At 46.8% G+C, this 23,342-nt stretch overlaps 2 protein-coding genes and 1 pseudogene across 2 annotated transcripts in view; 2 read left to right on the forward strand and 1 right to left on the reverse strand.

The window, feature by feature from the left end:
- LOC122680102 (apolipoprotein L3-like) overlaps positions 1-21,728 on the reverse strand; it is an 89,620-nt gene extending 67,892 nt beyond the window's left edge. The window contains exons 1-3 of the mRNA XM_043881051.1: positions 21,636-21,728; positions 21,345-21,543; positions 20,958-21,053 (exon numbers count right to left, since the gene is read on the reverse strand). The gene's annotated coding sequence lies outside the window, so the exon portion shown is untranslated. The remainder of the gene's footprint in view (positions 1-20,957; positions 21,054-21,344; positions 21,544-21,635) is intronic.
- LOC122680078 (apolipoprotein L3-like) overlaps positions 1-23,342 on the forward strand; it is a 411,694-nt gene that overhangs the window by 47,024 nt on the left and 341,328 nt on the right. The window lies entirely within an intron of this gene.
- Positions 7,230-22,295, forward strand: LOC122679981 (annotated as a pseudogene).

The raw sequence follows: 23,342 nt of genomic DNA on the forward strand, positions 1-23,342 counted from the left end.
CTCTCAATCACCCTTGGGTGCCCCGTGTCCATCCTGGTCCCTGTGGCTGGAGGAGGAGCATCCCCATGCTCAGCTCAGATGACACGGGCTCCCTCAGGTGTCCCACGGGGCCTGCAGGCCTCCAGGTTCTGAGGGAAGTGACTGAGTGGGAGCCCAGTGGGCAGGCAGGAGGAGCCATGGAGGACGTGCTTCCTGAGACCCTGGGAGACAGGCTCATGGGGAAGGAGGTCAGGCATCTGGAGCCCAGCTGAGCTCATCAATCAATGCAAGGAAGCCTCAGTGAATAGCTCATATTTATTGAACTAAAGTCTGTAGAACACAATGTGGAGAGAGGTAGATAATCCTAGAATACCTTGTTCTGCTTCATCCCCAACTGAGGAGGAAATTGAGGGTCAGACAGGCCTTGTCTGTTGGCCCCAGGCTGGTTGATCTCTTTGACACACCGCATAGTTCCGATCTGTTGGTGCCTTCTGCTTTCCTCTTTCTTTCTTATTTTCCCAAATCAATCTCTGTTCCTACACAACACTGCAAATGTCATGGGAACTTCACTGGTCTCTTAGTGCACCCTGAACTCAAAGGGCACCTGGATACTTGTCAGATGCTCCATCCACTGTGTTGTCATCACTGCTGCTGCCACCACCATCATCACCACCATTGTCATCAAGAAGTCACTGCCTGAAGTTCTCTACAGAACATTCTGCAAAGAAGATATACAGATGGCTAACCAGCATATAAAGAGGCTGAACACTGCTAATTATTCAGTTCAGTTCAGTTCAGTCATTCAGTCGTGTCCGACTCTTCACAACCCCATGGACCACAGCACACCAGGCCTCCCTGTCCATCATCAACTCCTGGAGTCTACTCAAAGTCATCACCATTGAGTCAGTGATGCCATCCAACCATCTCATCCTGTGTGTACGCTAATCAAAACTACAATAAGGGATCACCCCCTACCAATCAGATGGGCCATCAAGTAAAAGTCTACAGACAATCAGTATTGGAGATGATATGGAGAAAAGGCAAGCCTCCTATACTGTTACTGGGAATGTAAATTGGTGTGGTCGTTATGGAAAACAGTAAAGAAATTCCTTAAAAACTAAAAATAGAGCTATCATGTGATCCAGCGACCCCACTTCAGGGCATATATTTGGAAAAGAAAAAGTTCCCATTTGAAAAGATACATGCACCCCATGTTCATAGCAGCACTGTTTACAATAGCCAAGACATGGAAGCAACCTAAATGTCTGTCAACAGATGAAGGGATAAAGACAATGTGGTACATACAAACAACGGAATATTACTCAGCCATAAAAAAAGATGAAATAATGCCTTTTGTAGTAACATGTATGGATCTAGAGGTGATCATACTAAGTGAAGTAAGTCAGGCAGAAAAGACAGACATATAATTTCACTTATATGGAGAATCCAAGAAATAGTTTAGGTGGTTCCCTGGTAGTCTAGTGGTTAGAATTTGGTGGTTTTGCTGCTATGGCCACATTTATCCCATGTCAGGGATCTGAGATCCCACAAACTGCTTGGCATTTCCAAAAAAAAAAAAAAAGAATACAAATGAACTTAGGAACAAACCCAAACAGACTCATAGTCATAGAAAACATAACTTGCTACTAAAGAGAGAGAGGGGTAAACTAGGAGTATGGGATTAACAGATGCACACTACCATACATAAAACAGATTAAAGAAACAAGGACTTAATGTCTAGCACAAGGAATAATATTCAGTGTCTTATAATAATCTGTAATGAAACAATTTTAAAGAATATAGATATATACATAGATTATGTATAACTGAATCACTTCGATGTACACCTGAACTAACAGAATATTGTAAATCAACTCTACTTCAATTAAAGAAACAAGCAGACAAAAGAAGTCACAGCCTAATTAAGATAAAATGCTGGAATCAAAGCTGAGTTGTTGGAGAAGTAGGGCTAGAGACCAAAACCAGGAGGAGACTCTTCTTGCTGGGGCGTCAAACCCTGGGAAGGGCAATAGAGCAGCCCCAGCTACTTCTCCTGGATCCCAACAATCCTACCTCTCTATCTCCCTCTTTCAACCCTTTTGTATTTCTGGTCTCTTGTTGCTAGTTCCCCTGCCTCTCCTTTTATTCTGTCCTCAGTGACTTCTTTAGTTCCAAGTAAGTGGTTTCTGATGGGAAGGGAGTTAGGGGAGAATGGATACATGTATGTGTATGGCTGAGTCCCTTCACTGTTCACCTGAAACTATCACACCACTGTTAATCGACTGTTCCTCAATACAAAATAAAATTCATAGTATGAAAAAAATAAGAGGTTTATCCCTCGGCCCCTGCCCATTCTCTAGTCTCCCTTCCTCCCTTAATCCAGGCTCCTCCTCTCTCCCCATCTATCACCTACATTCAACCCTCCCCTCCTGTGCTCAGCTGCAGAAATGCCAGTTTCCTAACCCTCAGCTCCAACAATTTTGTCTCACTCTCCTTTTTCCCCTAACAAGGTGCCTCCACACCTTGACCCTGAATGTGTCCCTGGACCCTCAGTGCTCTGGGGGTGGTGGAGTTGGGTCCTCTTGCAGATGCTTATAGGTCTGCATGAGCTCCTCCAACTTCCTCTCCAGCTCCCTGGCCTGCTGCCACAGGTTTCAGCTGATGCTGTCTTTGTGCCATTGTGAAGGTGCATTGACTCCTTCACCAGGAAGCCCACATCCATCAGGAGGAAGACACCTGCAATGGCTGCACTCACAATTTGGGCTCCTTTGGTAACTGCCGAAGCTGTGCCTTTGAAAGCTGCCTCTACCTGCTGGATGGCTGGGGCTGAGATTCTCCCAGGGCTCACGAGGATGTTTGCGTTGGCTGCAGAGTCAGGGTTGGCTTCACCTGTCTCCATGGCATGGATATTTATTTCAAGGTGTTTCTTGGCTTTTGCCAATTGCTCTGTTGTGTCAACAATTTTGGGGTTGCTCTTGAGTACCTCTAGGAGCACCTTCCATTTCTTGACAGCAATTGACATCAATTGACTGGCTTTGTTTTCTGCTGATGACCTACTTACATGTTCTACGATGCTGGTGGCCACAGCGGTCACAGCACTCGCTGCTCCCAGCCCTATCCCAGTGGCTGAGAGTGCCACACTGGCCCCGGCTGTCACGGGTGCCAGAGCCAGGCCAAGGATGGTCAGGGCGCCAGATAAAGCGCTGGTGCTGTGGCTCACCACATTGGAGATGGTACAGTCCCTGTGGACTTTGTCTACATTGTCTGCAAGCTCCCGGAGCTTGCCTATGAGCTCCACCAGCTGCTGCATCACCCGAGGAAACTTCTTCAGAAACCTCCTCCTGTCCAGCTGCTCTTTTGGGAGCGTTTCCTGGTCCTTCCCAGCCAAGTCTCCTTTCAATTCATTCAGATATTCATGTAGTGCATTCATGTCTTCCCTGTAACAGTGAAGGTCAAGGGGTTAGAAAGGCAGTTTGCTTGTCTGTAAAATAGGTTCCCAAATGTCTATTCTGCATACATACAGAGATAGTACTATAAATCAATTAGAAAAGAAATTTACAAACATAGAATTTCCTCTTTCAACATTAAACACAGGTTTTATACGTTGTAGAGTCTCCATATACTTCTTAAATCCTCTAACAGCTAAGCAATAGTCACCTTAGAATACTCATAACTTAAGAGAGATATTTGATGGAATTCCCTGGTGGTCCAGAGGTTATGATTCTGCACTCCCACTGCCTCGGGCATGACTCAGTCTCTGGTCAGGGAACGAGGAACCCACAAGCCGTGTGGCTCAGCCAAAAAAAAATGTATTTGGTAGAGACGTCTCAGAGGCAGGTCAACACCAGCACTTCGAAAGAGTTGGTGAGTGGGAACTCCACAGAGAAAGAAGAGAAGTGGTGTTAGAGCAGAAAACCTGCATTCAAGGGCCTCGGTGTGTGGTGATAGGGAAGGCAATGGCACCCCACTCCAGTACTCTTGCTGGAAAACCCCATGGACGGAGGAGCCTGGTTGGCTACTGTCCATGGGGTCGCTAAGAGTTGGACACGACTGAGTGGCTTCACTTTCACTTTTTACTTTCATGCATTGGAGAAGAAAATGGCAACCCACTCCAGTGTTCTTGCCTAGAGAATGCCATGGACAGGGGAGCCTGGTGGGCTGCCACCTATGGGGTCACATAGAGTTGAACACGACCGGAGCGACTTAGCAGCAGCAGCTGCAGCAGTGTGTAGTGAGGAGTCAACCTGATCTTTGCCCTTGGTTACTGGGAAGTGGTCCCTAAGTCCCCAGAATATTCTGGCTGATACGAGTGTCCTCATCTGCCTGGGCCTTTTGGCCACTGTTCAGTCTGACAAGGAGACATGTGATGGGGCCTCTGGAGGAGCTGGACTCTAGGACATTAGTCTGACCTCTGGGAGGGGCTGGAGACCACAAGTCAGGATAATTTTTTTTTTAAATGGGTGAGTGTCCCTGGCAGGCAGTGTTCCCTGTGCCCTGCCACTCACTGAGCTACAGAACTAAGTAACAAATCTTGGGGACAATAGAAGCTTCAGGTGTGAAATCCGCCCAGACTCTGCCCTGTGGCTGAAGGAAACCCACAGGCTTCCTGTAATACACTGGGATCATGATGGCTCTCAGTGAGTCCTGTCTCTTCCATAGGGAATTCTCAAACCTGAGGGTGGTTTTGGGGATCCCCTAAATTTGCCGTTGGTTCAGATGAAAGCATAGTCCTGGGCACTGTGCCCTCATCCTTTGCAGACTGGCTCTCTCTATGACTTAGAATTTGTTAAAAAAAAAAAAAAACCCCAAAACCCCAAAGTCAGAATTAGGAGGCACCTTAACAGTCCTCTAGTCTGCCATCGGCTGTCTTCTAAGGCTTGTGCCCTTGACCTTCCTAGCAGCAGGTCCCTGAGTCCATCCACTGCCCCAGCTGCCTGGAGATCAGGAGATGTATTGCTGGTTCCTCTTGGACTCTCCAGCCCACCTCACTGACTCCTGACCCAGCGCCTCTGACCTCTCAGGTGTCACATGTTGGTTTGTGACAGCTTCATGAGACTGCACCCCAATATCATGTGCAACTTTGTGGAACCTCTAAAGGTTCAAGAGGCTTGAGGAAACACCCATCTGAATGGCTGAGCCAGAGGAGACCAGCACTTGCACAGCTGGTGGAGGAAGCGTTTTCTTCTTGGGTGGGGATGCGTGAGGCTCCTCAGAATCCCTCAAATGACACACAGTCGCAGCCACTCACTGTGACCCTGGAGGGCTCACTGAGCCACACGGCCTTCCACTGTCAGGGCGGCTCCATGCAGATTAGAAGAGGGTCCCAGATGGAGTGAGAAGCCAGGTCCCAGGCAGGGTGTGCAGTCACGGTCACCCAGGGCCCTCTAGCCCAGCATGAGGGGATCCCGTCAGGGAGGGAAGAAATGTCCCCGCTCCCACTCCCGGAACCTCTGTTAGAGTCACAGTCCCTTCAGTTCTGTGTCCTTGGGGCCCACTCTCCTCACTCTAGTCCTGGTCCTGCTGCCCAAGCCTGCCTACTAGTCCTCCAACCTGGACCTTCTGCTCCACCCTGACCCCTGGGTCTGACCTTTGTCTAGGCCTCCCTGGGCCTTTGGATGAGATGATTTCACTTGGTTCCCCATCTCTGACCCTGCAATTCACTCTGAGGCCATCACCATAGGCCATCAGATTGAATTACTATTCCCATTGGACACGTGCAAATCTGAAACTCTAACACATAAGCCCAGAACCCAGGAGGTGGGCAGGGATAGATCCAGGATCCCATCAGTTCCACCCAGTTTCTCTCTAGCATCTCTGGTTTATGGGCTAGCAGGATCCTGCAGGGTTGGTACAGTTCCTAAGATGGAGACTAGAAAGGCTTTATCTAGGGAGAAGCCAGAGTAATACAAACGATGGCATCAGGATGTTCGGACTTGTCCCATAGGAAATTCTGGTTGGTTCTCATCACCAGAAAGAAAATTCTTCCCAATAAGCTTTTTAAATGTTAATACTGATCGAGCACCTACTCTGTATCAGTCATTATGGGAAGATTGTTGCATGCAAGATCTCAGTATCCTCACAATAAAACTGAACAGATGATGAAGCGAAGGCAGAGAATAGCTCAGTAACTAGTCCAAGGTCACATAACCTGCCCCTTCCTTATTGGTTTCATCTTTTCTCAACCTGAGATTGTTCACTGCCAGCAAATGACATGGAAGAAACATTCCTCATGAGATATTGAGAAGGAACATCCTACCTCCATAGGGTCCTGCTTGGAGGAGGTGTGCCTGCTAGGAGAAACCTATTCTGATGCCGCGGCATGTGGGTGACCTTCCTGACACACCAATGCACCTGTAGAGGTTACCTGGACAAACCAGCCTTTGCCTCAATTTTCCTCAGGAATTCAGTCAGCAGGAGAAGCAGTTCCTCCCTGCTGAGTATGTCCCAGAGACACTCAGCGACTTCCTCAAAGAAGATCTCAATATCTAGATGAGAGGAAAGGGAATAAGGTTAGAAGAATTTGTGAAGAGAAAAAGGGAAAGTGTTAGTCGCTCAGTCCTATTTGACTCTATGTGACCCCGTGGACGGTAGCCCGCCAGGCTCCTCTGTCCATGGGGTTCTCCAGGCAAGAATACTGGAGTGAGGAGCCATTCCCTCTTTCAGGGGATATCCCAACCTAAGCATAAAATCCAGATCTCCCGCATTGCTGGCAGATTTTTTACTGTCTGAGTCACTGGGAAAGGACAGATTTTGTGGTGGATCATAAATGGTATTGGGTAGCTTTTTTTTTTTTTTAACCCTGTGTAACCTGGGGGAGGGCTCACAGATTTTGACAATCCACTCTAGAACAGGTGTCTAGATGACCATGGCAATAGAAGCTGAAGAGAGCTATTTGAGTTTTTGAATTTGGTGGACCTGAAGTGCTGAAGCTCCAGTTGGATGTCGCTGTACCAATTTTGAAAGACCACCAGGTTCTAACAAAGTCCAAGCATGTGGTGTAAACCCAGTGGATGTATATATTTGCTCTGGCACTCACAGTATAAAACCACTTCTGCCTTATACTCCTAGCTAAGAGATGGCTGGGATAGTAGAAGCTGCTGGAGAGAACCTATCTGCTTTCAAGAAAGGCGACATTCACTACAAGGATGATCTCTGGGGGCTACGCCGAGTTTGCTCCGGGAGCCCATCACACTGTTCACGCGTGTCCCCCAAAAACTGGACTTTAAACAAGGAGCTGCCATCAGCATCTCATGTTTTACTGCTTATTGAGTCTGCTCCACAGTGCCTGTGAAAGCTGGAGAAAGTGTTCTGGGGCTCGTGGAGGAGCTGGAAGAGCAGCAGGCCAAATGGTTAGAGCTTATGGCTTAAAGATTCTGGGCACAGCTACTACTGAGGAAGGACAAATGATTTTTTTGCAAAATGGAGCTAAGTGTTTAATCACAAAGAAGCTAATTATATTGATAAAATTAAGAAATCTGTTGGTGAAAAAAGAGTTGATGTGATTATTGAAATGTTTGCTAATGTAAATCTTAGCAAAGATTTAAATTTTTTGTCACATGGAGGACAAGTAACAGTTGTTGGCAGCAGAGGTTCTATTGAAATAAACCCACAGGATCCATGACAAAGGAATCTAGCATAAAAGAGTAGCTCTCCATTCATCCTCCAAGGAGGAATTTCAGCAGTTTGCAGCAGTCCTCCAAGTCAGAATGAAAATTGGTTGGTTGAGACCAGTAATAGGTCCCCAGTATTCACTGGGGAAGGTGGCCCAGGCTCATGAAGACATCATTCATACCAGTGGGGCTATGGCAAAAATTATTCTTCTCTTAAAATCATTAATCCTTCCATTGATTTCCTGTGTAATTAAGAGGTTTCTTACGTTAGTTTTATGTAGACTGCATTTGCTCTGCTTAGCAATCATTTGATTCAGTGAGTTTCTTCTATTTAAAAAAATATTTATCTTAGGATTCACAAGCGTTGGAGTACAGTTTATTTTATAGCTGGCAATATTCTTTATGCCTTCTACCTCTCATCAAGGAGTAGTGGGAAATAGGATGTTAGTGGTCACTTGGCATTGGAGGACATTGCAGAAATTCCTAACTAATTCTTATCATTAATTCCATACTTTTGACTAAAACATGCTAATTCAAAATAGAACTGCTTGATTCCCAAGGCTAGTTCTCTTTACAAAGGTTCTTTGGTCTCTGATTAACCCAGAACTATACTGGACTCTGACGATTCTCTGAACTAAATGAGACCCCTTTTCTAAACTAATCTCATCTAGATCTACCGGTGTCTCAGAAGGGAAAGATAAACCATGTCCAGAGAAATCTGTTAGTTTTCCAATATTCCCCAATATTTTATGCTATTCACTAGGTTAATCATTGACTACCAATGATCCATGTACTCTCTCTGGACATCAGCCTTATCTCTGGTATCATATGATAGTAGGTGCATAGTGGGCTTCCCAGGTGGTGCTAGTGGTACAGAATCTGCCTGCCAGTGCAGGAGATGTAGGAGATGTGGGTTTGATCCCTGGGTCAGGAAGATCCCTTGGAGAAGGGAATGGCAACCCACTCCAGTATTCATGCCTGGAGAATCCCATGGACAGAGGAGCCTGGCTGGCTACATACAGTACCCAGGGTTGCAAAGAGTCATACATGATGAAGTGACTTACAACATCAGGTGCATAGTTTCCAAATATATATATATTGATTGATTCAACTTGTTTCTGGCTGGATGAAGGCTTTTACATTACAAATGGTTGTTCAAGCTCCTCCAAGTGCCAGAGCCTTCTCCAACTATTACTTGGGGCCTCCTGGTTCAAAGATCCTCAATATGAGGGTAAGCAGAACATGCTGCCTCAACAATTTAGGGTCTGTGTCCCTGGCCATCTCGAAGCAGTCTGAACAGAATTACCACCCCTTTTCCCTAGTAGCCATATTCTCCTAAATGAAAAGGGGGGAAATAAAGGATAACAGACAGGGGGGAAGGACCGGGGTCCCCAAGTGGCAGGAGGAAATAAACTGCTAGTGGCAGACGTTTTTTTCCCCCTTATCTACATGAGATTAAAAGGTTCCTTGTAATCCTGTGTTGCCATGATGCCACCTGGTGCCCCCTGAACTTAACTTTTTCTCAAACCTTGAGCTAACCAACGTGTCTTTCTCATGGAAATGTTTTTCTTTAGCTGTGTTAATGAAGCTATTCATTTTCTTGGAAATCTGCCTTTCTTCAAGATTCATGTCAATTGTTTTATGGCCAGAGGTGAGTCCCCCTTGTGCCATTCTATCCACAATGCATATTGCGGGAGAGGAGCCTGGTGCAACACTCTCTGTCTGAGGCATTTTTAAAATCTGATTAGCAGCTTGCTATCAGGTATATGCTGAAACTCCAATACTTTGGCCACCTCATGCGAAGAGTTGACTCATTGGAAAAGACTCTGATGCTGGGAGGGACTGGGGGCAGGAGGAGAAGGCGATGACAGAGGATGAGATGGCTGGATGGCATCACCGACTCGATGGACATGAGTTTGAGTAAACTCCGGGAGTTGGTGATAGACAGGGAGGCCTGGCGTGCTGCGATTCATGGGGTCGCAAAGAGTCGGACACAACTGAGCCACTGAACTGACTGACTGAACTGATCAGGTATATAACGCCTTGCTAAAAACTAGCAAGGGGACACTCTTTCTGTCCCCTTCTGAAGTCTATCTTAGAAGCTTTCTCTACCCCATTTACAGTTTAATGAAACTCTACTACAAAAAACTCTGAGTGATCCAGCCTTGTCTCTGCCTCCAGATTGAAGTCTTCTCCTTAGAGGCCAAGGATACTGGATTCACTCAGCTCACAGAAGTAACCTTTCAAAATTGTATCTCTGTGTGACAGGGATCATATATTTTTATTTAAATTAATAAACACAGTTGATGCCTTAAAAATGATCTGCTCTTGTTATCATAAAATGGTAACTGCAATAAATTCTAGAACAATTCTTTTAAAAAAATGCTATTTAGTATAAATTGTTAAAATTCATCTTCCTGAGGAGTGATCACCTGGGCACTGTTGGTAGAGTCACCTGGGGCATGGATGGACCTGCTCTTCCCGCCCTCACCCCCCAATTCATATGTTGAAGCTTTAACCTCCAGTGACTGTATTTGAAGATTGGGCCTTTAAGGAGGCAATTGAGGTAAAATGAAGTCATAAGTGTGAGGCCTGAATCCAATACGATCATTGTCCTTATAAGAAAAGAAGAGACCAGATTCTCACGTAGGAGAGGTGGCTCAGTGGTAAAGAATCCTCCTGTGAATGCAAGAGACCCAGGTTCGATCCCTGGGTCAGGATGTTCCCCTGCAGAGGGCTTCCCTGGTGGCTCAGATGGTAAGGAATCTGCCTGCAATGCCAGAGAAACCTGGGTTCAATCCCTGCATTGAACCTCCAGATCCCCTGGAGAAGAGCATGGCAACCCACTACAGTATTCATGCCTGGAGAATCCCATGGACAGAGGAGCCTGGCGGGCTGCAGTCTATGTGGTCTCAAAGAGTTGGATACGACTGAGTGACTATGCACACCGATTCTCTCTCTTCCTCTGCCCTCCTCCAGAGGAAAGGCCATGTGAGGACACAGTTAGAGGGCAGTTAGGATTTGCAAGCCATGTGGAGCGGTCTCATCTGAAACCACCACTACTTTGATGATCTTGGACTTCCAAACCTCCAGAAATCATTATCTAATCCTAGGATTTAGATGTCTTCAGGAATCTACAATTGCAATGTTTAGAAAGAGAACGAGGGCTTTCTAGGTGGTACAGTGGTAAAGAATTGGCCTGCCAATGCAGGAGACACAGGAGTCATGGGTTCAGTCCCTGGGTTGGGAAGATCCCCTGGAATAGGAGATGGCAATCCACTCCCAGTATTCTTGCTGGAAAATCCCACGAACAGAGGAGCCTGGCAGGCTACAGTCCATGAGGTCACACAGAATTGAACAGGACTGAACAGATGAGCACTTGCACACACACAAAGAGAGAGAATACAGGCCTGTGTGTTTGTGAGTTACCACTTCTAGCAGAGACTGGCAGCATGCTGCAAATGCATGCTTTTGAGTTTTGGCAGTGAAACAAAAGAATATTCACATTAAATGGGATAAAGAACATAATGAAAATAATTAACCTCAGATCAGTACAGGGCAAGATCACTGCTCAAATGAGGTACCAAAATCCCTGTGTGATTTCAGGGATCTAGAGGTTACGGAATTTCAGGTAACACACAGGTATATATGGGGGGCTGGGACGCGACGTAAGATTGTTTCCTGGTACATGAACACAGAGAGGCATTATTTTTATTTCACAGAAGAAGAAAGTGAGACTCAGACAGGAGAAGTGACAGCCCAAGGCCAGTGAGCAGGAAGCTCAGTGGTGGAACCCAAGGTCAAGTGTCAGACACTTCTTAGACATGACTTTGAATCCTCCTTATTTTAAACTCCTGTGATTTCTTCATTCTGCGAATAGGGATTTTTCCAACTAAGTTTTGGTGGTGAGTACGCTGCAGCTGGAGGAGAGCATGGCAACCCACTCCAATATCCTTCCCAGGAGAACCCCATGGACAGAGGGGCCTGGTGGGCTGCAGTCCTGGGGGTCACAAAGCGTCAACAACAACTGGGCAGCTAAGCAGAGGCTGCAGCAGCACACCGCAGCACACACAGAAGGAGAAGTCCAGTGCTGTTCGCATGAACTTATAAAACATTGTAAACCAATGTGATCTCATTCTAAAAAGGGTTTAGGACCACCTATCGCTGAGTGAGACTGCTATGTGAGAGGATCCTAATCAGAGACACTCAGGATGGGCAGGGGAGGGGATCAGCCAGGTGGAGGAGGGGTGGACACAGATGTGATCCTGTGAACAACCCCGTCACCCTTCCCCTCCAGGTGGGAGGTGGCACAGGTAGACTAGGGTTCATTTCACTGTCCGCGGACTCTTGCAGAGTCGCTGGGTGAGCAGCAGGGTGAGAGCTGCAGGAATGGTGTCTGTGGTGATGCCCCAGGGTCTGGGAGCAGGAGGAGGCTGGGCCAGGGAGAGGGCAGGAGGAGCTCCAGGGACCCTGGGGGACCTCCTCTCACTGCCCCATTTGGCCCTGGGAACTCCCTCTGCTGTCCCCCTCCCCATGGGCTGTCCTGGCCTCACTTCTGAGTCACTTGCTAGAGGGCAGTGAGCACCTAGCAAGTGGGTCCCCAAGGAGAGGGCTGGGAAAGAGGCTCTGTGGACACACCCCTGTTGGGGGAACTCCATGTGGCCCCTCTGGGGGGCTCCAGGATGCTTATCCATCCTCTTCTTGGTTCTTGATTCCTGTGTATGTTAACTCTGCCTGGAGGAACCACCCTCAATTCTGGGTCACAAGTAGGAACTGGCCAGAAAAGAGGCAGCTGCCTACCTGAGAGGTCTCTGAGATTTTCTGAGCTCATGATGGCAGCAGCAGGGTCTCAGAGATCTCCCTTCAGCTCCTTGTTTCTGTCAGGCTTGAAGGAGGTGTGACCTCACTCTTGGGGAAGAGAGAACAGAATGTGGACTCAATCACGAGTGAGCAGTGCCTGCAGGGAACAGGGAGTGGTGAGGTCTCTGATGGGTCCTCTGGGACGGCCACCAGTGCCACCGGGGACTTAACCCAGCATAGTTCTCTGTCTCCTGGGCTCTGTAGGTCACTAGTCAGGGAAAGTTCCTCATCTCCATCCAACTTCCTCCAAGTCATAGTCCTGTTATCCTGTTGGGGTATGAGGAGAAAAATAATCACAGAGGAGACAGCCATCTGTGAAGTTATAGGAGTAATAAAACCAGAAACGGACGGACAGATAGGAAGGAATAGTCTGGAAGTTACATGAGGTTGGAGCAACTCTGTTACTAACTGGCAATAGGTGATGTTGATCCAGTGTCTATGACGTGCAGGCTCCTGAAACTAATCTAACTTTGGGTCAGCCCGGTTTTTCACACTGGTGCCAGAGCCTGGACTTCAACCCAAGTCTTTCTGATCCAGATTCCAGTTTGTGATGACTATGCTCTATTCCATTTAATACATGAAAATAATTACTTGCGGATATATGTTTAATGGTAAATGACTCTTCTCATTCCAAAGTGATGTCTTGCCCCAAGGCTCAAGTCTGCCTTGACAAAGTTCCTGGTGGTGCAACTCCGACAGCCCAGGTCTTCTTGCTTCTGCAAGAGCCTTTATCTCACAAGGGCCTGGAGTCCCACCAGCCTCACCGCACTTCCTGTATCCCTGCCCTGCCTGGCTGAGGACCCCGAATGGTGCCCTGTCCTCTCTGCTGTCCTCCCCTGACTATTGGACTTTAGGTTGTCTCTAATACCTTGTGTAAATAATAAAGAACACTCTCCTTGTATTAAACTTGACTCACATTTGAGACTGTTTCCTTAAGCTATTTCTAGAAGTACAATTACTAAATCACAAGGCATCAATACCTAAAACATTTTCATACCTAGAGCCACACTGTTATGCAAACAAACTGTCATAATTTATGTTTGCACTCATAATATATGAGAATGTACATCCTTTCAGACTTTCCCATTCTCAGTGGTCTTTAAAAAAATAAAAAAGCTCAGGTCTTTGTATATAAAAATTTTATTTTGGTTCTGCATGTGATTATCTTGCCATGGGAGAAGAAGAAGGAAAGCAGATGTTGATTACATTTAGCTACTCTTTTAAGAAAGCAAAAGAGCCTTTGTCAACTCCTCCTCCTGAGACCTGACTGAAATGATAGTAAAGGTACTTACAGGTATAATAACAGCCGTGGATAAGAGTGACTTGTGTTTGTGGTCATTGCTCTGCATTGGTGTTGGCTCTGAAACTTTACATATAATAACTTGTATGTTATTCCATTAACATTTGATATGTGTACATTGTATACCCATCTACACATAAGGAAGCTGAAGTACAGAAGTTATATGATTTGGCCAAGGTCAGAAGTCTTGCCCCTGGTAGACTGGCCACCCCACTCACCGGGTCAAGAACCATAACCTCCCTCTTCTTCCTTTGCTGTTAATAAAATCAAGCATGGGGGCAACAGGAGACCAGAGTGTTCAACAAATGTTTGAAGACTCACTGGGTGGAGAAGTGATAGCTGAATAAAGAGGAGTGCAGTAGAGGGAGAGAAACAGGGAGCGTGTTCACAGGAGAGAAGGATTGTCTGCTGGGCAGAGCCCCAGAGAGGGGGCAAGATGAGAGGAGGCCGAGGGGAGAGCAGGGGACAAACTCACCAACCCCACATCCCATCCCATAGTCACAGCAGCCTTCAGTCTTCACCAGACCTTTAGAAATTACTTGAGAATGAGATGCAGGAAAAAATTAGATTATGTGTTTGTGTAATTAAGGAAGAAAATAAAGGAAACCCATGAAAGAGATAGATGTGGGATCCAGGAATCAGGAACATCAACTCAGTGGGAAGGAAATCCAAGGATCCCAGCTGGACGCACAGCAGACCTAGAGAGAAACCAGCCCAGAAAGGGATAAGAAGTCCAGAGTCTGTGGGGACAGGGGACTCGGTATCACATGAGGCACAGTTGTAAAGAAATGGAGCAAATGTTGAAGATAAACAGTGCAAGGGTGAAAATGAAGCCAATTAGAAACATCAGGAAAAACTAAAGGTCTTCCCAGAAGCATGTGCAGCTATTTGGTATAAGTTCAAAATCACTGCAGATGGTGATTGCAGCCATGAAATTAAAAGACGCTTACTCCTTGGAAGGAAAGGTATGACCAATCTAGATAGCATATTAAAAAGCAGAGACATTAGTTTGCCAACAAAGGTCCGTCTAGTCAAGGCTATGGTTTTTCCAGTGGTCATATATGGATGTGAGAGTTGGACTGTGAAGAAAGCTGAGCTCCGAAGAAATGATGCTTTTGAACTGTGGTGTTGGAGAAGACTCTTGAGAGTCCCTTGGACTGCAAGGAGATGCAACCAGTCCATCCTAAAGGAGATGAGTCCTGGGTGTCCACTGGAAGGACTGATGCTGAAGCTGAAACTCCAATACTTTGGCCACCTTATGTGAAGAGTTGACTCGTTGGAAAAGACCCTGATGCTGGGAGGGATTGGGGGCAGGAAGAGAAGGGGACAACGGAGGATGAGATGGCTGGATGGCACCACTGACTCGATGGACATGAGTTTGAGTAAACTCCAGGAGTTGGTGATGGACAGGGAGGCCTGGTGTGCTGTGATTCATGGAGTCGCAGTAGTCGGACAGGACTGAGCGACTGAAGTGAACTGAACTGAGTTCTAAAAAAAAGTATTAAAATGTCACAAATATGTAAACTCTCTTCTTGATGTTTTTTTAAAAAAATCTAAGGTAAATTAATGTATGTCCATGTCCTGGTTTTCCCATTTTGGTTATTTTGGATGCTGTTTTAAAACTGAAGTATTGTTGATATATATAATATTTATCAATTTGGTTTACTCAGTATAAAAATTAAAATACACTTCTAGAACTTGGGAGCTGAAGCTCTGAAAGGAAGCATTGTTTACAAAGCTAGGAGTAAAGAAATAGTAGCTCCAGTTGAAAGTGTAACAAATAAATATGTAAATAAAATGTTTACAAGTGCAACGCTTCCTAATAGAGGATACAAAATTAGAGAAATAATGATACAAGCAGAAGATGGGGAAGGGTATAAAAAAGTATAAAAATAAATGAAATCCTTATTTTTCCTAGTAAGAAATAAATAAATAGTATACAAATTTTTAAGTCAAAAAAATGAAAAATGCAATACCTAATACTAATTAGCGATTGTGGTTGATGACACCCCACTATGCACCAGGCACCTTTCCAATTGCTTGGTATGAATTCACTTACTTTTAGTTCTCACAATAATCCTATAAGAAAGGAAACTGAAACTCAGAGAGGTTAAGTAATTTACTCAAACCACACAGCTAGTGCTAGAGTCAGAATTCAAGTCCAGATTCCTGTATCCTGAGCACATTCTCACATGATTCCACCTCCCAAGGTTGTAATATCAACTTTTGTGTGTGTGTTAGTCACTCACTGTGTCTGACACCTTTGTGAGCCCTTGGACTGTGGCCCACCTGGCTCTTCTATCTATGGAATTCTCCTGGCAAGAATAGTGGAGTGTGTTGCCATTTCCTTCTCCAAATATAATTTAAAGACCTTGATCAACTATCTAAAGAAATAGCTGGATTTAGAAAAGGCAGAGGAACCAGAGATCAAATTGCCAACATCTGCTGGATCATTGAAAAAGCAAGAGTTCCAGAATAACATCCACTCCTGCTATATTGATTATGCCAAAGCCTTTGACTGTGTGGATCACAACAAACTGTGAAAAATTCTTAAAAGATGGGAATACCAGACCACCTGACCTGACTCCTGAGAAATCTGTATGCAGGTCAGGAAGCAACAGTTAGAACTGGACATGGAAAAACAGACTGGTTCCAAATCAGAAAAAGAGTGAGTCGAGGCTGTATATTGTCACCCCGGTTAATTAACATATATGCAGAGTACATCATGAGAAATGCTGGGCTAGATGAAGCACAAGCTGGAATCAAGATTGCCAGGAGAAATATCAAGAACCTCAGATATGCAGATGACACCACCCTTATGGCAGAAAGCAAAGAAGAACTCAAGAGCCTCTTGACGAAAGTGAAAGAGGAGAGTGAGAAAGTTGGCTTGAAACAACATTCAGAAAACTAAGATCATGGCATCTGGTCCCATCACTTCATGGGAAATAGATGGGCAAGCAATGGAAACAGTGACAGACTTTATTTTGTTGGGCTCCAAAATCACTGCAGATGGTGACTGCAGCCGTGAAATTAAAAGACGCTTGATCCTTGGAAGAAAAGTTACGACCAACCTAGACAGCATATTTACAAGCAAAGACATTACTTTGCCAACAAAGGTCCATCTAGTCAAGGCTATGGTTCTTTCAATGTGAGATGTTGGACTATAAGGAAAGCTGAGCTCCGAAGAATTGATGCTTTTGAATTGTGGTGATGGAGAAGACTCTTGAGAGTCCCCTGGACTGCAAGGAGATCCAGCCAGTCCATCCTAAAGGAAGTCAGTCCTGAATATTCATTGGAAGGACTATGCTGAAGCTAAAACTCTAATACTTTGGCCACCTGATGAGAAGAACTGACTCATTGGAAAAGACCCTGATGCTGGAAAAGATTGAAGACAGGAGGAGAAGGGGAAGACAGAGGATGGGATGGTTGGATGGCATCACCAACTCAATGGACCTGAGTTTGAGTAAACTCTGGGAGTTGGTGATGGACAGGGAGGCTGGCGTGCTGCAGTCCATGGGGTTGCAAAGAGTTGGACACGACTGAGCGACTGAACTGAACTGAAAGAAATAGCTTTTCCTTGGGAAGGAATGAGTAGAACCCTTTGTACAAATTGATGTTTTTAACCATATGCACTTAGGATTTTTTATTGTTTTAACTCCAAGACAGCTACTGGTGAAGGTGCTCAGTTGTGTCCGACTCTTTGCAATCCCATGGACTATAACCTACCAGCTTCCCCCATCCATGGAATTTTCCAGCCAAGAGTACTGGAGTGGGTTGCCATTTCCTTCTCCAGGGACTCTTCCCCACCCAGGGATCGAGCCCAGGTCTCCCACATTGCAGGCAGACGCTTTCCTGTCTGAGCTACCAGGGAAGCCCTAAGACAGCAGAAGTCACTTTATCGTATTCAGTAACCCACAAGAATGAATGGTTTCTAGCATCACCACCTTAAAGATGATGGAAGCAGTTGAATTAAGTGCCAATAAGAAATCTGTGACTCTTGCTGTGACAACTGTTATTGTAGGAGGCACGTTCGTGTTGATGAAACCAAGTTCTCTAGAAAAGTAGGCATGAAAACAGGGTGAAACTAGAATAATGAGCGTGAACTTGACCTTAAACAGATATTGTCCAGCAGCATCTTTCCCACCCACATGTGCACCCATGGGCTTCTGTCCATCAAAGGAAGGAAGATCCCTTGCAGGGGAGGTGATACCCACAGGCTGGCTTCTCTGCTCCTGTAGAGGCAAGGGTGCTCTTGAAGATGATCAGAGAAGTGGGCACCCGCATATAACAGTAAAAATAATAATAATAATAAAAGGTAATGTTACTATAAATATATTTCATTGGGCCTTGTTGAGTCTGTGAAAGGCCATGAGTTCATAATAATAATCAAATGAGAGGACTTTAAAGTGTGGCCAAAAAGGGAGACATAAAGTTTAAAAACTGCACTAGTGGTAATGCAGGAGATGAAAAATGCAAGAGATGTGGGTTCAGTGCCTGAGTCGGGAAGATCCCCTGGAGAAGAAAATGGCAACTGTGGAGCTGCCGGGGCTGGCAGGCGGCCCGGACCTGGGTTTCGGTTTTCCCTGAAATGGTGGGATTCCCCGCCCCCATCAGGTAACCTGGAGCCAGCCAGTCAATATGTGCCCAGTAAGAAACAAAGGGAGAGCTGAAAAGCCCGCGAACGCCCAGGTTTGAAAAAAGCCCGTGAAAGTTTGTACCAATAAAATTGCTTTGCAAACATGTAACCAATCTGCTTAAGCCAGCTACCAACTGCTTATGTTCACCCTATAAATTTATGTAAGAGCTGGGGCTCGGGGCTTTTTTCTGACCCTGCACCACTGCATTGGTTGCGGCAAAAAGCCCTGACTCGAGTCAGTAATAAACTTCCCTTTTTTTTGCAAATTGCATTGTCTTAGAAGCCTTCTCTCTTCCCGCTCGGGGATTCGGACATCGGGCAAAACAGCAACCCAAAAAAAAAAAAAAAACAGCAACCCATTCAAGTATTGTTGCCTAGGAAATCCCATGGAGAGGAGCCTGGTGGGCTACAGTTCATGAGGCTACAAAGAGTTGGACAGGACTGAGCTGGTATCTTTCTTTCTTTTCTTTTCATGATGTAAAGAAGAGAAGGTATAATAGGAAATATTTTGTTATGAAATAAATTTAATAAGAAGAGCAGTCTTGAAGTCTGAGGGGATATTCCATTCTGTTTATTCACATGAATGTTTATAAAGGATTGAGAAAGAAAGAACCCCTGACATCCCAAAGCTGGCCTGGTATCAACACAGGGTGATGTTCTTTGTCTCTTGGATGTAAAGGCTCTCACAAAACTCCAACTTCACACAGAGTCACCCCGAGAGCAGGAGTGAAGAAGAGAGCAAACACGCATCACTGCACCACCACCAAGGAAACACCCCTCCCTTGGTTGAAAAGCATGACTGCTCCTTCTCTACCAATTGCAACTTTATCCTCGCTCTGGTCCCCAACTCCAAAGATGGAGTTACTGAGACTCATGCTGACCCCAGTTCTCGGCAGCACCCAATCTAGAGTTGCCCCATGTCTTTAGAGCCTCCCCCAAATCCCCTCCCCTAAGCCCCATCCTAGGATCTATCTTTCTAGCACCTTCTCTCTGTGATGCCCAGGGTTGTCCCTCAGGAAGAGTAACCATCAGCTTGTCCACTAGCGAGTGTGCCTGGTGGCAGAGGCTAGAGGCACCGACCTTGTGGATGGGAGAGTATTCACAGAGGAGGCCTGCCTCCAAGCAGATGGGAGAGGAGAGCTGGCTGCTCCCCTGCCTCCTTCTCTGCCTCAAAGCTGCAGGACCCCAGGAGCCAGGGCAGCCAATTGAAGTCATGAAACATGAGAAGGAAAATTCAAGCCAGAAAGCAGAGGAGGGCTCCAGCAGAAGGGCCAGCTCCTGGATGAGGCCAAAGAATTGTAAATGCATCATGACCCTTGACTTATCCTTCTGTCCTTCCCTCCCATTCTCGTCCTGGTCCTGACCCTTGTCTTGGGCCTCAGCTGGGTGTAGATGTTGGGCAGTGCTCCCTTCTGACGGATTTCTATTGTGAGTGTCTTCCTCTTTTAGCCTCCAGGTCACTTCCTGGAAAGGCTATTTCTGGGAAAAGGGAGGACTATGGGGAAGCCTGTCCCTGCCCAACTGCATGGCCAGACACAGAGCCCTCCCCTCCATGTGGGCAGTCAGAGATTCTACCAAACGTCTCCCTCCATGTGGTACAGCGCATACTCTATGGGCAGGGATAGGAGGGGTAAAGGCAGGGTCAGATTCAGAGTCCTTAGCCAATCACCAGGCCCTCCTGATGCTCCTCCTCCTGTCCTCCTCACCCTCCTGATCACCAGGCCCTCCTGATGCTCCTACTTCTGTCTTCCTCACCCTCCTGACTCTACAGGGCCTGGTCCAGGGGCCTGGAGGACTCCCAGCTCCCTGGACTCTGATTCCCCCCAGCCTTCAGGCCTTCGCTCAGGTTGCTCCTCCCCCTGCAATGCCTTGCCCCACCTGCCTCACCAGGTGAAATGTTACCTGTAATTAGAGTTCCCACTCCAAAGCCTCCTCCCCCTGCTGCCTCCCCCAGTTCCTCTTCAAGCCCCACTGGAATCTTGCACTTTCCTTGTTGCAGGTCTGTTTGTGTGGATTTCCTGCAGCTCCCAGCACTGGGCAGGTGCCCTGTCTCTTCTCTGCTGCTCCTCCTGCTCCAGGGCCTCGGGGGCTCCCTCCACCCTCCCGGGCACAGCCTGGCTACAATATGAGGTATGGGACCCATTACTGGGACATGAAGCAACCAGCTTCGTGAAAACACAGCACCACACTTCTTTTACCTGTGGTGGAGTACTTAGATTTGTTTTCCTTGTCTGTCTTGATAAAAGTTCTTTCTGATAGACAGTGTCATCACATTTCTGAGTGTTTCCATTTATGGGCATCCTGCACTTTCCAGAACACCCTCTGCCAGTAAACTGCAATGTGAGACCTACATTGCCTATACTCTATGTCATCTTGGTTTAGGAAAGCTTTTGTAGGAACACAGACACACCTGAGTCCACATCCAGGCTCTGCCCCTGCTTAACCTGTGCCTCGGGCCATGACCTCATCTCCCTGAGCTTCCGTTTCCCTTCTGTAGTGAGATCACCCTTTGCTCAGACAGTCATCCTGAGGATGGGGAGATGGGCGGGGGTCCTACCCACCCCCTGCTTACCTAGGAGTCTTCCTCTGGCTGAGTGTGAACAAGATCCAGTTGTTCTCAGCTCTGCAGATGCAGCCGCCTTCTGTCTCTGCAACAAACCTTGCACACCTTGTGGTCCCAGATATATTTGGAGAACCAGAAGGGAAAGCGAAACCCTCACTTCTGAGTGGCTCAAGTTACCATCACTCTGTCCACCAGGCCCCGCCCAGAACTATTCCCACCCTCCTACTGCCCCCTTAGAGAAACAAGCCCAGCCCTGACATCCCACGTCCTTCTGACACAGCCCACCCTGCCTCGGCTCCTTGAAGGTGACCTGCCACCAACACACTGTGAGTCCCTTGGCCAACCACTGCCCCACCCCATGGCCGTCTCTCCACCCCCTCAGCCCTCCCCACCCACCTGTTCACCATCCTGCCTGCTTTATTCACCCTCATGCCACCAGCATGTGTCACAGTTCCAGAACACACCAGCTCCTCACTGCATACTGGTCATACTGCTGCTGCTGAGGGTCACATCACCGTGCCTTCTAGGGCTTGTTCATGCAGGTCCTTCTGCCAGGGACACCTGCTGCATCGAACCTGGAGAAATCATACTCACCCTGCAAAGCCAAAGTCTGGCATCACCTCCTCTGAGAAGCCCTCCAGGACCTCCCCTGCAGAGTCCCCTGTCCCTGCTCTGCTCCCTTGGTACCTGGGAGAGGGGCCTAAGGCCACCCCTCAGCCACTCTCTTCATGCCTGCCCCCACTCCTTCGATCAAGTCCTTCTAGACTTGGCCCTGCTGACAGGCACAGAACTAGTGCCTTCAGGTCCAACAACTCGCCTGAAGAGGCCCTGCCTTGGTGGTCAAGGTCATTTGGATGGATGCAAAGTGTGTGGGAAGGGCTGAGAGCACGCTGCTATTTTCTACCCTGGATTATTCTAGGTGTACAGTTTCTTTTCTCGAAATGGAGGACCTTTATAGGAAGGTTAGTGATCTGGAAACTCAAAAATCAACAACAGAAAACCAGTCTTATTTTCTGCTTGGTTCCTGAGCAAAGAGCCAAAGTGTATGGAGGGCTGAGCATTAGACCCGCTCTGTGCAGGCTCTGTCCACACCTTTCCTGTTTTACTCTCACATCAGCTCTAGGAAGTGTTGGCTGCATTTTTCAGATAAAGAAACAGAAGAAAAGGTCCTACAGCCTGAGAGTCCTGGTGGACTTTTCTTTTTTGCCCCAACCACAAGGGGCAGCAGTGGGGCTGGACCCCCCATGGAGGCACACCTGCCCATCCTTCAGGGCTGTTTCACCCCAGAAAACGGCCCTGGTCATCATGGCCACCTTCCCCATCTTAGAGGGAGGGACAGAGGAGTGATGGGTGTTACTCCATGAGGACCACACTCTACAGTTTGGTCTTACAATTACCCTGGAACACAGACCAGGAATCTGACTTGATTTGCGCAGCAAGGTAGCTGATGGCAGGGGCGAGGTGGGGGCTTTCTTCCAGCAACTCAGGGGAGGCACCAAGATTCAAACCAAGGTCGTCACTGCCTATTGTAAACGTCACTCCTTGTTTAAAGTTCCTTTTTTTTTTTTTCTTTTAAATCATTTTTTCCCCAGTAAACTCCCTCCTACTGATTCTTCTCTCTTCCACTAGCATGAGTTTGTCTGGAAGTTAAACAAAACCTCCCTGATATGCAGAACTCAGCTAACCCAGAGGACTCTGTCCAGCTGTCATGAAGGTCCTCTGCTGAGAACGCCTAATAGACGCCAGCCCGTCATGGGCTCAATAAACACAAGCCCATGGGAGAGCAGCCACGGGAGCTGCAGACTCAAATCAGGTGAGGACTCAGCAAGGCTTCAATCCAGGGCATGAGCTGAGACCACCCATTTGGAGATCCTAAAGATTCAGTGACGATAAAATTGGGCTCCACTTAACCCCAACATCACAAGAGAAGCACCCCAGGATGGCTCCAGCAACCCACCTGCCTGTCCTCGTCCCTTTTTATAGGATCGGTAGGAGTGAGTAGGGAGCTTCAGACTGAGCATGTGACCAGACGGCTTTAGAGTCATCAGAGTTGCTGATGGAGGCGGACCCCAGGGGGCAGAGCACAGGGGATGCCCTCCAGGCAGACAGCACAGGCGACCTCAAGGGAACGGGTCTCGGCCACTCACTGCCAGGCTGCTCTTGTCACAATAGCCAAAGTAGGAAGAAAGAAAAATAATATAAGAAAAATTCTGTCTATACATACCACGGACTATTACTTAAAAAAGGAAGAAAGTTCTTTTTTAAAAAATTATTTTAAAAGGAAGAAAATTCAGACACATGCTACAACCTGGATGTGCCTTGAAGACATTATGTTCAGTGAAATAAAACAATTACAAGAAACTGATTGTATTTTCTGTTTTTATTAGGTGTAGA

Source organism: Cervus elaphus, chromosome 22 (genome assembly GCF_910594005.1).
Source record: "Cervus elaphus chromosome 22, mCerEla1.1, whole genome shotgun sequence".
NCBI lineage: Eukaryota > Metazoa > Chordata > Mammalia > Artiodactyla > Cervidae > Cervus > Cervus elaphus.